Source organism: Salvelinus alpinus, chromosome 17, assembly GCF_045679555.1.
Source record: "Salvelinus alpinus chromosome 17, SLU_Salpinus.1, whole genome shotgun sequence".
In the NCBI taxonomy this organism is placed as follows: Eukaryota; Metazoa; Chordata; class Actinopteri; order Salmoniformes; family Salmonidae; genus Salvelinus; species Salvelinus alpinus.
In genome coordinates, this window is record NC_092102.1 from 37,313,834 (window position 1) to 37,329,501 (window position 15,668).

Sequence of the window (15,668 nt, forward strand, 5' to 3'; positions counted from 1 at the left end):
GAGACAGGAGGGGTCAGGAGACACTGTGGCCCCATCCGATGATACCCCCGGACAGGGCCAAACAGGAAGGATATAACCCCACCCACTTTGCCAAAGCACAGCCCCCACACCACTAGAGGGATATCTTCAACCACCAACTTACCATCCTGAGACAAGGCCGAGTATAGCCCACAAAGATAGCCCAAGGGGGGGCGCCAACCCAGACAGGAAGATCACGTCAGTAACTCAACCCACTCAAGTGACGCACCCCTCCTAGGGACGGCATGAAAGAGCACCAGTAAGCCAGTGACTCAACCCCTGTAATAGGGTTAGAGGCAGAGAATCCCAGTGGAGAGAGGGGAACCGGCCAGGCAGAGACAGCAAGGGCGGTTCGTTGCTCCAGAGCCTTTCCGTTCACCTTCACACTCCTGGGCCAGACTACACTCAATCATATGACCCACTGAAGAGATGAGTCTTCAGAAAAGACTTAAAAGTTGAGACCGAGTCTGCGTCTCTCACATGGGTAGGCAGACCATTCCATAAAAATGGAGCTCTATAGGAGAAAGCCCTGCCTCCAGCTGTATGATTAGAAATTCTAGGGACAAATAGGAGGCCTGCGTCTTGTGACCGTAGCGTACGTGTAGGTATGTACGGCAGGAACAAATCGGAGAGATAGGTAGGAGCAAGCCCATGTAATGCTTTATAGGTTAGCAGTAAAACCTTGAAATCAGCCCTTGCCTTAACAGGAAGCCAGTGTAGGGAGACTAGCACTGGAGTAATATGATCAAATTTTTTGGTTCTAGTCAGGATTCTAGCAGCCGTATTTAGCACTAACTGAAGTTTATTTGGTGCTTTATCCGGGTAGCCGGAAAGTAGAGCATTGCAGTAGTCTAACATAGAAGTAACAAAAGCATGGATTAATTTTTCTGCATAATTTTTGGACAGAAAGTTTCTGATTTTTGCAATGTTACGTAGATGGAAAAAAGCTGTCCTTGAAACAGTCTTGATATGTTCGTCAAAAGAGAGATCAGGGTCCAGAGTAACGCCGAGGTCCTTCACAGTTTTATTTGAGACGACTTTACAACCATCAAGATTATTTGTCAGATTCAACAGATCTCTTTGTTTCTTGGGACCTAGAACAAGCATCTCTGTTTTGTCCGAGTTTAAAAGTAGAACGTTTACAGCCATCCACTTCCTTATGTCTGAAACACAGGCTTCTAGCGAGGGCAATTTTGGGGCTTCACCATGTTTCATTGAAATGTACAGCTGTGTGTCATCCGCATAGCAGTGAAAGTTAACATTATGTTTTCGAATGACATCCCCAAGAGGTAAAATATATAGTGAAAACAATAGTGGTCCTAAAACGGAACCTTGAGGAACACCGAAATGTACAGTTGATTTGTCAGAGGACAAACCATTCACAGAGACAAACTGATATCTTTCCGACAGATAAGATCTAAACCAGGCCAGAACTTGTCCGTGTAGACCAATGTGGGTTTCAATATCTCCAAAAGAATGAGGTGATCGATGTAATCAAAGGCAGCACTAAGGTCTAGGAGCACGAGGACAGATGCAGAGCCTCGGTCTGACGCCATTAAAAGGTAATTTACCACCTTCACAAGTGCAGTCTCAGTGTTATGATGGGGTCTAAAACCAGACTGAAGCATTTCGTATACATTGTTTTGTCTTCAGGAAGGCAGTGAGTTGCTGCGCAACAGCTTTTTCAAATTTTTTTGAGAGGAATGGAAGATTCGATATAGGCCGATCGTTTTTTATATTTTCTGGGTCAAGGTTTGGCTTTTTCAAGAGAGGCTTTATTACTGCCACTTTTAGTGAGTTTGGTACACATCCGGTGGATAGAGAGCCGTTTATTATGTTCAACATAGGAGGGCCAAGCACAGGAAGCAGCTCTTTCAGTAGTTTAGTTGGAATAGGGTCCAGTATGCAGCTTGAAGGTTTAGAGGCCATGATTATTTTCATCATTGTGTCAAGAGATATAGTACTAAAACACTTGAGTGTCTCTCTTGATCCTAGGTCCTGGCAGAGTTGTACAGACTCAGGACAGCTGAGCTTTGGAGGAATACGCAGATTTAAAGAGGAGTCCGTAATTTTCTTTCTAATGATCATGATCTTTTCCTCAAAGAAGTTCATGAATTTATTACTGCTGAAGTGAAAGCCATCCTCACTTGGGGAATGCTGCTTTTTAGTTAGCTTTGCGACAGTATCAAAAATACATTTTGAATTGTTCTTATTTTCCTCAATTAAGTTGGAAAAATAGGATGATCGAGCAGCAGTGAGGGCTCTTCGATACTACACGGTACTGTCTTTCCAAGCTAGTCGGAAGACTTCCAGTTTGGTGTGGCGCCATTTCTGTTCCAATTTTCTGGAAGCTTGCTTCAGAGCTCGGGTATTTTCTGTATATCAGGGAGCTATTTTCTTATGACAAATGTTTTAAGTTTTTAGGGGTAAAACTGCATCTAGGGTATTGCGCAAGGTTAAATTAAGTTCCTCAGTTAGGTGGTTAACTGATTTTTGTCCTTTGATGTCCTTGGGTAGGCAGAGGGAGTCTGGAAGGGCATCAAGGAATCTTTGTGTTGTCTGAGAATTTATAGCACGACTTTTGATGCTCCTTGGTTGGGGTCTGAGCAGATTATTTGTTGTGATTGCAAACGTAATAAAACACACACACACACACACACACACTCACACTCACAAACACGCTCACACACACACGCACACACACACATGCACACACTTCCCTCTCACAAGTGTCCTCTTTATTCTTTTACAAGACAGGGTTGAATTATGGTAAACAAGGATCGACGGGTGAAGGTAATAGAATAGAAACCTGAGGTGAAAGCATATCTGATCATCAGCCCATCAGCATGGAAGACAGTATACACTCAGACCAGACTACACAAGCCCTTTACATCCTCTGTCCCATCTCCTGTCTCAATTTCTTCACACTTCATATATTCCTCTGGCTGTCTTGGTCCTGGGTCAATCCCTGGGAAGCCAACCTGTCCTTGGATGCAGGGCAAGGATTACAGCAGAACACCTTATGACCTTAATTTTCACCTGACTGTTCCTCTCAGCCAGGCAGTATGTGTGTGTCACTGTGTGTATGTGTTTGTCAGTATGTGTGTGTGTGTGTGTGTGTGTGTGTGTGTGTGCGTGTGTGTGTGTGTGTGTGTTAAAGGGGGGGGGGGGGGGGGATCAGCAGCTGCTGCTTGGCACGCGCCACACACTCAGACAACCCTGTTCACCCCCAAATCCCCCAGTCTCCCAGACTGGGTTTAGAAGGAGGGGGTAGGGAGAAGAGGGAGGGGTGATGAGAGAGGGATAAGAGAGAGGGATGAAGGGATAAACAGAGGGAGGGGGAGGGAGGGCAGGTGTGGGGAAAACAACCGTCTTTTCCTCATCATTAGATATTACTATGAGTAGGACCAGACAGCACAGCCAGCCCCCTGCAGTGGGGGTAGTTTTCTTATGGAGATGACATGTATTAGTGAGTCAGTTTAAACATGAGCTATCCATCCTAAGATGTCAGTCTGCACCAGCCGGATAGGGGGTTGGGTGGGTGTGTGTTTATGGGTGTGTGTTTATGTGTGTGTGTGTGCGAGTGTGTGTGTGTGTGTGTGTGTGTGTGTGTGTGTGTGTGTGTGTGTGTGTGTGTGTGTGTGTGTGTGTGTGTGTGTGTGTGTGTGTGTGTGTGTGTGTGTGTGTGTTTATGTGTGTGTGTGTGTGTGTGTGTGTGTGTGTGTGTGTGTGTGTGTGTGTGTGTGTGTGTGTGTGTGTGTGTGTGTGTGTGTGTGTGTGTGTGTGCGTGTGCGTGTGCGTGTGCGTGTGCGTGTGCGTGTGCGTGTGCGTGTGCGTGTGTGTGTGTGTGTATGAGACTGTGACGTAGCAGGCAGACGTGGCAGACACACCACCTTGCCTTATAAGACACCCGCTGTTGTTGGTGACCCCTGACCTTAACCAACCTTGACCCCAACAGAAGGCAGCTGATTATTCAACAAAGACTAACAACACAGCATGACAGACCCTAACCCCACAATTTACACCCCCACCCAAGAAACCCCCAAACACATTGACACATGAAACGCTGCAGTAATCAATCAAAAACAGAAACCGCCATAAAATAATCGATATGCAAACAGAACACCAAAAATTATGTAAATGTCTTCTTTTTTTCAGTCATTTTAGAAAAATCATCGCTAGATGTTTGTTCTAGAAATGGATGGGAGACTTTAATATGAGCTCTAGGTATGCCGTGGACTTTAGCATATTCCTTCAAATGTCAGTCTCAGAGATTAGAAGCAGAAGAAATGTGATCTTTCTCAAAACGTAAAACTTCATCCATTTATTCCCCGCTATATCTTTCTCAATGCATTAGGTACAAATGTGTATTTCTGACTGTGTATTTGTTGTGCAGTGACTGGAAGGAAGTCTCTGGTCAGCTGTTCTCTCTCAGGTATGCAATAATACAATGGCTTTTATTCTGTTTTACTGAGGTATTTTCAATAGAACATTCTTGACATGTTCAAATGTTGAATTATCTTTTTATTGTTGTGCTTGTTTTCTTTGACAATCTGCTTTGTGACATTTTCCAACTGATATCAAGCATCAATGGTCATTTATTTTAAATGAGCTGTTCAGATTGCAGCAAGTTCTCCAGGATTCCCTTGATGTAAATGTTCACATCCTTTTATTATTGCTTTACATTCATATATATATATATATACAGTTAAAGTCAGAAGTTTACATACACCTTAGCCAAATACATTCAAACTCAGTTTTTCACAATTCCTGACATTTAACCCTAGTAAAAATTCCCTGTTTTAGGACAGTTAGGATCACCACTTTATTTTAAGAATGTGAAATGTCAGAATAATAGTAGAGAGAAGGATTTATTTCAGCTTTTATTTCTTTCATCACATTCCCAGTGGGTCAGAAGTTTGCGTACACTCAATTAGTATTTGGTGGCATTGCCTTTTAATTGTTTAACTTGGGTCAAATGTTTTGGGTGGCCTTCCACAAACTTCCCACAATAAGTTGGGGGAATTTTGGCCCATTCAAACTGAGTCAGGTTTGTAGGCCTCCTTGCTCGTGTAACGGATGTGAAATGGCTAGCTAGTTAGCGGGTACGCGCTAATAGCGTTTCAATCAGTTACGTCACTTGCTCTGAAACCTAGAAGTAGTGGTTCCCCTTGCTCTGCAAGGGCCGCGGCCTTTGTGGAGCGATGGGTAACGATGCTTCGTGGGCGACCGTTGTTGATGTGTGCAGAGGGTCCCTGGTTCGCGCCCGGGGCGAGGGGACGCCGTAAAGTTATACTGTTACATTGATGCTGTTGACCCGGATCACTGGTTGCTGCAGAAAAGGAGGAGGTTGAAAGGGGGGTGAGTGTAACTGATGTGAAATGGCTAGCTAGCTAGTTAGCGGGTACGCGCTAATAGCGTTTCAATCAGTTACGTCACTTGCTCTGAAACCTAGCAGTAGTGGTTCCCCTTGCTCTGCAAGGGCCGCGGCTTTTGTGGAGCGATGGGTAACGACGCTTCGTGGGTGACTGTTGTTGATGTGTGCTAGGGTCCCTGGTTCGCGCCCGTGTCGGGGCGAGGGGACGTTCTAAAGTTATACTGTTACACTCGCACACACTTTTTCAGTTCGGCCCACAAATTTTCTATAGGATTGAGGTCAGGGTTTTGTGATGGCCACTCCAATACCTTGACTTTGCTGTCTTTAAGCCATTTTGCCCCAACTTTGGAAGTATGCTTAGGGTCATTGTCCATTTGGGATGATGTTGCTTCAATATATCCACATAATTTCCCTACTTCATGATGCCATCTATTTTGTGAAGTGCACCAGTCCCTCCTGCAGCAAAGCACCCCCACAACATGATGCTGCCACCCCCGTGCTTCACGGTTGGGATGGTGTTCTTCGGCTTGCAAGCATACCCCTTTTTTCCTCCAAACATAACGATGGTCATTATGGCCAAACAGTTCTATTTTTGTTTCATCAGACCAGAGGGCATTTCTCCAAAAAGTACGATCTTTGTCCCCATGTGCAGTTGCAAACCGTAGTCTGGCTATTTTATGGTGGTTTTGGAGCAGTGGCTTCTTCCTTGCTGAGTGGCCTTTCAGGTTATGTCGATATAGGACTCGTTTTACTGTGGATATAGATACCTTTGTACCTGTTTCCTCCACCATCTTCACAAGGTCCTTTGCTGTTGTTTTGGGATTGATTTGCACTTTTCGCAGAAATGTACATTCATCTCTAGGAGACAGAACACGTCTCCTTCCTGAGCGGTATGACGGCTGCCTGGTCCCATGGTGTTTATACTTGTGTACTATTGTTTGTACAGATGAACGTGGTACCTTCAGGCATTTCGAAATTGCTCCCAAGGATGAACCAGACTTGTGGGGGTCCAAAAAGAATTCTGAGGTCTTGGCTGATTTCTTTTGATTTTTCCATGATGTCAAGCAAAGAGGCACTGAATTTGAAGGTAGACCCACAGGTACACCTCCAATTGACTCAAATGATGTCATTTGAAGAAGCTTCTAAAGCCATGACATCATTTTCTGGAATTTTCCAAGCTGTTTAAAGGCACAGTAAACTTAGTGTATGTAAACTTCTGAGCCAATGGAATTGTGAATTATAAGTGAAATAATCTGTCTGTAAACAATTGTTGGAAAAATTACTTAAAATTACTTAAAATTAAAGTAGATGTCCTAACTGACTTGCCAAAACTATAGTTTGTTAACAAGAAATTTGTGGAGTGGTTGAAAAACAAGTTTTAATGACTCCAACCTAAGTGTATGTAAACTTCCGACTTCAACTGTGTATCAAATAATATTTTCTCTATTTATTTGCTGTGAAAGTGTCCTCGTCCTATATAATAGTATTATTTCCCAGTGTGATTTGTGTGCGGTAGGTTCCAGGCCCTGCACTAGCTCTGCAGTTTGTGACAGATGGTGTGTAAGTCCTTTACTATCCTACAGCATGCCAACCACTACTACTACTGCATTAGAGCCTGCTAACCCTCCCTCCCTCCCTCCCTCCCTCCCTCCCTCCCTCCCTCCCTCCCTCCCCCCCCCCCTCCCTCCCTCCCTCCCTCCCTCCCTCCCTCCCTCCCTCCCTCCCTCCCTCCCTCTCTCTCTCTCTCTCTCTCCCGCTCTCTCTCTCCCTCTCTCCCTCTCTTTCTCTCTCTGTCTCTGTCTCTGTCTCCCTCTCCCTCTCTCTCTCCCTCTCTCTGTCATTCTGCCCTAGCTCTCCATCTTCTATTATTGTATTTTACTGTCTCTCTTCATTTTTGATCAAAACACAGATTTCAATAGAAATGTACCATGTTATTGGAAAATGAGTGAGTATAACTCTACAAGAGGGAGGGAGAGAGAGAGAGAGAGAGAGAGAGAGAGAGAGAGAGAGAGAGAGAGAGAGAGAGAGAGAGAGAGAGAGAGAGAGAGAGAGAGAGAGAGAGAGAGAGAGAGAGAGAGAGAGAGAGAGAGAGAGAGGGGGTTCTCTGGAGTACATTCCTTCTCTCTGTTCTCTGTTAATCTTACACACATTGGGCTTCAAAGTCATTTCTGTAAACTTTCGTATTTCATTGAACATGTGATGGAAATGATAAAAAGGAGGAGAGAGGGAGAAAGAGGGTGCATGAGAGGGTGCACAAGAGAGATGGAGAGAGAGATGGGGACAGAGAAAGAGGCCCTTTCACGCTTCTTAAAATCAGTCAGAATATTTCAAACTCATGAAAGTTTTCTTGGAAGAGAAGAAAAACTGATATTTTTCCATTTGATAAAAGCAGAAAATGCAATACCCAGCTGAGAGGCGCAGTACTAGTGAATTCTCTTTGGCAATGCTTTAGTAGCATAAACAGACAACTTCAAAAAGACATGGCAAAACTGATTTGAGTGACACATACCATGGGTGTTTTGTAAATACGTTGGACATTATCCTCTCTTGACATTAGGCTAGATGACTTTGTCACAGTTCTGCTGTGGAGAATATTCAGACAGCTCTTTCAGTTGTCAAGTGGAGGATATTTTCTGTAAATGAAGGATAGTGTGGAAATAAAGAATATGTTTTCTGTATAGTGTGTTCCTTCTGAAGTGCTTCTAAGTCTGTGTGTGTGTGTGTGGGGGGGGGGGGGGGGGGGTTCATGTGCGTGCATGCCTATATGCATTTTGTCTAACCATATCCTAAGATTTACCCATTTAAATATATATATATATATAGTACCAGTCAAAAGTTTGAACACACCTACTCATTCAAAGGTTTGGAGAAAGACTAAGAAATAACACATATAGAATCATGTAGTAACCAAAAAAGTGTTAAACAAATCAAAATATATTTTATATTTGAGATTCTTCAAAGTAGCCACCCTTTGCCTTGATGACAGCTTTGCACACTCTGGCCTTCTCTCAACCAGCTTCATGAGGTAGTCACTTGGAATACATTTCAATTAACAGGTGTGCCTTGTTAAAAATTAATTTGTGGAAATTCTTTCCTTCTTGATGTGTTTGAGCCAATCAGTTGTGTTGTGACAATGTAGGGGTGGTATACAGAAGATAGCCCTATTTGGTAAAAGACCACGTCCATATTATGGCAAGAACAGCTCAAATAAGCAAAGAGAAATGACAGTCCAGCATTACTGTTTTACATGAATGTCAGTCAATGCAGAACATTTCAAGAACTTTGAATGTTTCTTCAAGTGCAGTCTCAAAAACCATCAAGCACTATGATGACATTGGCTCTCATGAGGACATTAGCAATGGACATTAGACCGGTGGAAATCTGTCCTTTGGTCTGATCTAATAAGTCAAAATTTGAGATTTTTGGTTCCATCCGCAATGTCTTTGTGAGACGCAGAGTAGGTGAACGGATAATCTCCGTATGTGTGGTTCCCACTGTGAAGCATGGAGGAGGAGGTGTGATGATGTGGGGGTGCTTTGCTGGTGACACTGTCTTTGATTTATTTAGAGTTCAAGGAACACTTAAGCAGCATGGCTTCCTCAGCATTTTGCAGCAATTTGCCATCCCATCTGGTTTGTGCTTAGTGGGACTATAATTTGTTTTTCAACAGGACAATGACCCAACACACCTCCAGGCTGTGTAAGGGCTATTTGACCAAGAAGAAGAGTGATGGAGTGTTGCATCAGATGACCTGGCCTCCACAATCACCTGATCTAAACCCAATTGATGTGGTTTGGGATGAGTTGGATCACAGAGTGAAGGAAAAGCAGTGCTCAGCATATGTGGGAACTCCTTCAAGACTGTTGGAAAAGCATTCCAGGGGAAGCTGGTTGAGAGAATGCCAAGAGTGTGCAAAGATGTCATTTAAAAAAAGAAAGTTTTATTTTACCTTTATTTATCTAGGAAAGTCAATTAAGAACAAATTCTTATTTACAATGACGGCCTACCCCGGACGACGTTGGGCCAATTGTGCGCCGCCCTATGGGACTCCCAATCACGGCCGGATGTGATACAGCCTGAAGAATCTAAAATCTAAAATACATTTTGATTTGTTTAACACTTTTTTGGGTACTACATGACTCCATATGTGCTATGTCATAGTTTTGGTGTCTTCACTAATATTCTACAATGTAAGAAAATTGTTAAAATAAAGAAAAACCCTTGAATGAGTAGCTGTGTCCAAACTTTTGACTGGTACTGTATATACTTTTATTTTTACATGGTGGGTCCCCATTGAGACCAGGGTCTCATTTTCAAGGGAGCCCTGTGAACATGAACACACAATACATAATATCTATACAATACATACAACAAGATGAATCAAAACATTTCTCTGTGTAACTAGGTGCTACATGAATCCAATGAGATGGACTTTGTTTTAGTCATTCATCTTACACAGGCTGTTCCTAAAGATAATTAGTCTAGCGGAGAATATAAAGTGAAAATAAATGACAGCACACTGGGTTTAGATGGAGGATGAATGGATGGAGGGAGGGAGGGAGGGAGGGAGGGAGGGAGGGAGGGAGGGAGGGAGGGAGGGAGGGAGGGAGGGAGGGAGGGAGGGAGGGAGGGAGACAAAGCCACAGGGTCCCGGCATTGACTCCTTATAACCACATTACAGTGGAAAGAACAAGCAGCAATGAGCAGAACTGTCATTAACCTCTGTAGCTGTAATAAATCAATGCCTGTAGACAGATACACACACGTTGGACATGCAAATTACCACAATTCAGCCCAATCTCCATCTAAAGGCCTTCGCCCGGTCGTCACGATGATAAATCACACCAGGGGGTGGTAGTTTCTGTGAGGGAGGAGGGGGATAGTTGCTTTGAGACAGACAGACACACCAACCACAAACTCTTCTAATGCTGGGGTTTAGTAGTACATTGTCTCAGAAAAAGGAATGTGGCTGAGGTTTAGTAGTACATTGTCTCAGCTAAAGGAATGTGGCTGGGGTTTAGTAGTACATTGTCTCAGATAAAGGAATGTGGCTGGGGTTTAGTAGTACATTGTCTCAGCTAAAGGAATGTGGCTGGGGTTTAGTAGTACATTGTCTCAGCTAAAGGAATGTGGCTGGGGTTTAGTAGAACATTGTCTCAGATAAAGGAATGTGGCTGGGGTTTAGTAGTACATTGTCTCAGCTAAAGGAATGTGGCTGGGGTTTAGTAGTACATTGTCTCAGATAAAGGAATGTGGCTGGGGTTTAGTAGTACATTGTCTCAGCTAAAGGAATGTGGCTGGGTTTTAGTAGTACATTGTCTCAGATAAAGGAATGTGGCTGGTGTACAGTAGCTGGTTAGGTATCACCACATGGTTCATATATTTACATAACATCTAACATCTTATCCATGCTTGATCACTGTCTCAAGGAGCATAGCATTCAGAGAAAAAATTTGCTTCTGGTAAATTGTCACAAGGTTTTTTCCGTTCTATTTTCGGATTCACCAAGCATACATTTCACTCAGCATGAGGAAGAGAGGATGAATCCAGAGTGAGGATGGTACAGGTTATGCAATGCCAGATCGTTATTCTGCACGGAGCGGTATGGTTGCTTTTTCTATGTAGATGATCAGCTATTTAAAGTAGAAGCAATATGGTTACCAGGCTAAAGCTGTTGAAACATTAGGCCTATTTGATGTTGTTTTTAGCAGGTGCACCAAGACTCTATCGCCACCATTTATAAATGTGTGTGTACATGCGTGGGTGTGTGTTCTGCTCTTCCACTTCAACCCAGTCTGTGAGGGATGGACAGATGCTGTGTCCCCGCAGCCAGTCGTAGAAGAGAGGACATATTGTAAATCACAAAGAAAGGTAACAGATTTAACAGGCCAGCTAGGCCATCTGTTACTCCAGCTCTGCACTGCGTACTCAGACAATAGGGGGGTCACGACGGCTAGGCCTCCACCAGTCCAGACCCAGGCCTACTATTGTCCTCCTGGCCTCTGGGTAAACACTGACCCTTACCACCACCACCACACAACTGCCTGCCTGCCGCTAGCATAATGCCTGGCTAAGCAGAGGATAGTTTAAAACCACAGAACACATGGTTCCTGCTGCAACTAGCTGCAACTAACGTAACATTTCGAAGTTGTTGCAAATGTCAAATTTCAAAGTGTTTAAGGATAAGTTTAGGCATTAACTCTTCATTTTTAGGGTTAGGATTAAGAAACTCCAAAATCTTAAGGTTAGGCATTAACTCTGATTGGTTAAGGTAAGGGTTAAGGTTTGGGATAGGCTTGAAATAAATATCTCAAAAACAACTTTCTATCGCTGGATTCAAACTTGCAACTTTTGGAATCAGAGACAGATGTGAAACCTACTTGAAGGTAACAGTGCTCATTGTTGCCCCTAGTGGCCTGTTTCCACATCATCTCCCGACGTCCTCAGACATGGATGGACATTGAACACTGACTTGTATCACAGGTGACCTGGCTGTCCTGGTCACGCATGTAAATAGAAAAAATATATCCCAAATGGGAAAATATTTTCCTCTCCTTTCCTTTGCCAGCTTTAAGTGTTGTTATCTTTCATAGACTCCTTCCAACACACACTTTGTAGACACACACACACGCATCAATAAGGTCCATCAGAGTTTAGGGAGAGGGTTGATGCCGATCAAAGCAGTAGTTAAGGACCTCTCAATGCTTAGTCAGAACCTATGTCTTCATCCTCTACCCCCTCCCATCCCCAAGTAATCATCCTCCCAAACATCTCCACAAAAACAACACCCCTCCAGTCCTTCCATCTCTTCACACACCTCTTCTTCAGAGGAGAAAGAGAAAAAGGAGGAGGATATAGAGGGAAAGAGGAAAGGATTTTGCAATATGTGTGGTATGTTTATCCTTCACTGATCAAGTAGTGTATCAGTGTCTGCATTTATATTGCATACATGTTCACTGTTATCATGTGTATTCATTCCTGGCTGTGTGTTTGTGTGATGTAGTGGGTATATATATGAATATAATAAGTGTGTGCAGTCATTCACATTTAAGCAAACACTTTCACCAGAGTAGCTTACAGGAGCAATTAGGGTTAAGTGCCTTGCTCAAGGGCACATCGATATATTTTTCACCTAGTCGGCTCAGGGATTCGAACCAGCGACCTTTCAGTTACTGGCCCAACGCTCTTAACCACTAGGCTACCTGCCACCCTTCTTATATATGCATGTGTGTGTATGTGTGTATGCATGCCTGTAATGTGTATGTATGTGAATCAGTATGTGTGGATGTGTTTCTTTCTGTAAATCTGCATGCTCTGACCCCTCTAAACCTCTTTATTGGACAGTAGCACGGACCAATCAGAGTTTGTGTGTCAGATTACCACTGTTAATCTGTGTGTAATCCCTGAGCTGCCCCATTGTGGTTAGATACAAGCGTTTGGAAGACACACACACACACACTCCGTTGTTAGTGTGTTTGTAATCCCTGAGCGAGTCCACTGTGGCTAGATATCACAGATTGGGAGGCCTTATCTACATTAACCTCAAATCCAAATCCAAAGACATCCAGGGGATAATAGTGAAGGAGATAACCTCATTCAATTGCCTACTGTCCCTGGGTGCAGATGGAGAAGGCCCCCAAGCCTCTGTGACCTCTTAAAGGTTTAGCTAGTAGGACAGATGGAGAAGGTCCCCAAGCCTCTGTGACCTCTTAAAGGTTTAGCTAGTCGGATAGATGAGGAAGGCCCCCAAGCCTCTGTGGCCTCTTAAAGGTTTAGCTAGTAGGATAGATGAGGAAGGCCCCCAAGCCTCTGTGGCCTCTTAAAGGTTTAGCTAGTAGGATAGATGAGGAAGGCCCCCAAGCCTCTGTGGCCTCTTAAAGGTTTAGCTATTAGCACACATGGGGAAGGTCTCCAAGCCTCTGTGGCCTCTTAAAGGTTTAGCTAGCAGGACAGATGACAAAGGTCTCCAAGCTTCTGTGGCCTCTCAAAGGGCTATTAGTTAGTAGGATAGATGAGGAAGGTCCCCAATCCTCTGTGGTCTCTTAAAGGTTTAGCTAGCAGGACAGATGACAAAGGTCTCCAAGCTTCTGTGGCCTCTCAAAGGGCTATTAGTTAGTAGGATAGATGAGGAAGGTCCCCAAGCCTCTGTGGCCTCTCAAAGGGCTATTAGTTAGTAGGAAAGATGAGGAAGGTCCCCAATCCTCTGTGGTCTCTTAAAGGTTTAGCTAGCAGGACAGATGACAAAGGTCTCCAAGCTTCTGTGGCCTCTCAAAGGGCTATTAGTTAGTAGGATAGATGAGGAAGGTCCCCAATCCTCTGTGGTCTCTTAAAGGTTTAGCTAGCAGGACAGATGACAAAGGTCTCCAAGCCTCTGTGGCCTCTCAAAGGGCTATTAGTTAGTAGGATAGATGAGGAAGGTCCCCAATCCTCTGTGGTCTCTTAAAGGTTTAGCTAGCAGGACAGATGACAAAGGTCTCCAAGCTTCTGTGGCCTCTCAAAGGGCTATTAGTTAGTAGGAAAGATGAGGAAGGTCCCCAATCCTCTGTGGTCTCTTAAAGGTTTAGCTAGCAGGACAGATGACAAAGGTCTCCAAGCTTCTGTGGCCTCTCAAAGGGCTATTAGTTAGTAGGATAGATGAGGAAGGTCCCCAATGCTCTGTGGTCTCTCAAAGGGCTATTAGCTAGTAGGACAGATGCCCTGCTTATGAAACTGAAACAAATACTGACTGGTAAATGTTCATTGTTTTCACTTAACATCTACTGTATATTTTGTATTAACTTTTCTTTAATCAAGGGAGCCCAGTTGAGACCAGGGTCTCATTTTCAATGGTGCCCTGAGACCATAAAGTCAAAGATTACATTAGAATGTCACTAACATCACAGCCATTATAAACATGTTATTAAATCAACCAGTCAAAACTCTGGGTTTTAAAATGCCCTACTGACCAAAACATTTAAAAAAAAAACATCTTTATAATAGATTCTATGATAAAGGCGTATTATTTTCTCTTGAAGAAAAAAATGTCTCGCTGATAAAGGCATAACACAGAGCCTCCTCCAGGGGTGGCAGATGCCCTACTGTAGGGGTGGGATTGTGGTGTTTGGGGGACAGGGGTTGAGATGCATGGGGAGGTGACAATGAAATGGACTGTGAGGCATTGGAGGTCAGGGGTTAACCCCTAGCTCGATCTCTTCCACACTGACAGGGACCATAGGGGGCCCTTCAATTCAGAACTGGGGGTTTCCAATCAGAAAGATTGGTGTAAAGGCCCACCAACACCGTGCTGGCTCCTGGTGGGCCGACTGGGAGCCTTTAAGCAAACAGACTTAAATAACTCTAAGAGCCTCGATTCCCTCCCTCCCTCCCTCTCTCTCTCTATCTCTCCCCATTCTCCACTTCTCTCCCTCTCTTTCCACCTCTCCTTATTCTTTAACCTCACTAGGGTATGTGGGACGGTAGCAAGTGAAACTGCCAGTGAAACTGCAGGGCGCCAAATTCAAAACAGCAGAAATCCCATAATTAAAATGCCTCAAACATACATGTATTTTACACCATTTTAAAGATACACTTGTTGTAAATCCAGCCACAGTGTCTGATTTCAAAAAGGCTTTACGACGAAAGCAAACCAAACGATTATGTTAGGTGAGTGCCTATTCACAGAATAACACAGCCATTTTTCCAGCCAAAGAGAGGATTCACAAAAAGCAGAAATATAGATACAATTAATCACTAACCTTTGATGATCTTCATCAGATGACACTCATAGGACTTCATGTTACACAATACATGTATGTTTTGTTCGGTAAAGTTCATATTTATATCCAAAAATCTGAGTTTACATTGACGCGTTACGTTCAGTAGTTCCAAAACATCCGGTGATTTTGCAGAGAGCCACATCAGTTTACAGAAATACTCATTATTAATGTTGATGAAAATACAAGTGTTATGCATGGAACGTTAGATGCACTTCTCCTTAATGCAACCGCTGTGTCAGATTTCAAAAAAGCTTTACGGAAAAAGCAAACCGTGCAATAATCTGAGGTCGGCGCTCAGAGCCCAAACAAGACAAAAATATATCCGCCATATTGTGCAGTCAACAGAAGTCAGAAATAACATTATAAACATTCACTTACCTTTGATGATCTTCATCAGAATGCACTCCCAGGAATCCCAGTTCCACAATAAATGTTTGTTTTGTTCGATAATGTTCATCATTTATGTCCAAATTCCTCCTTGTTGTTCTAGCGTTCAGTACACTTTCCAAACTCACGAC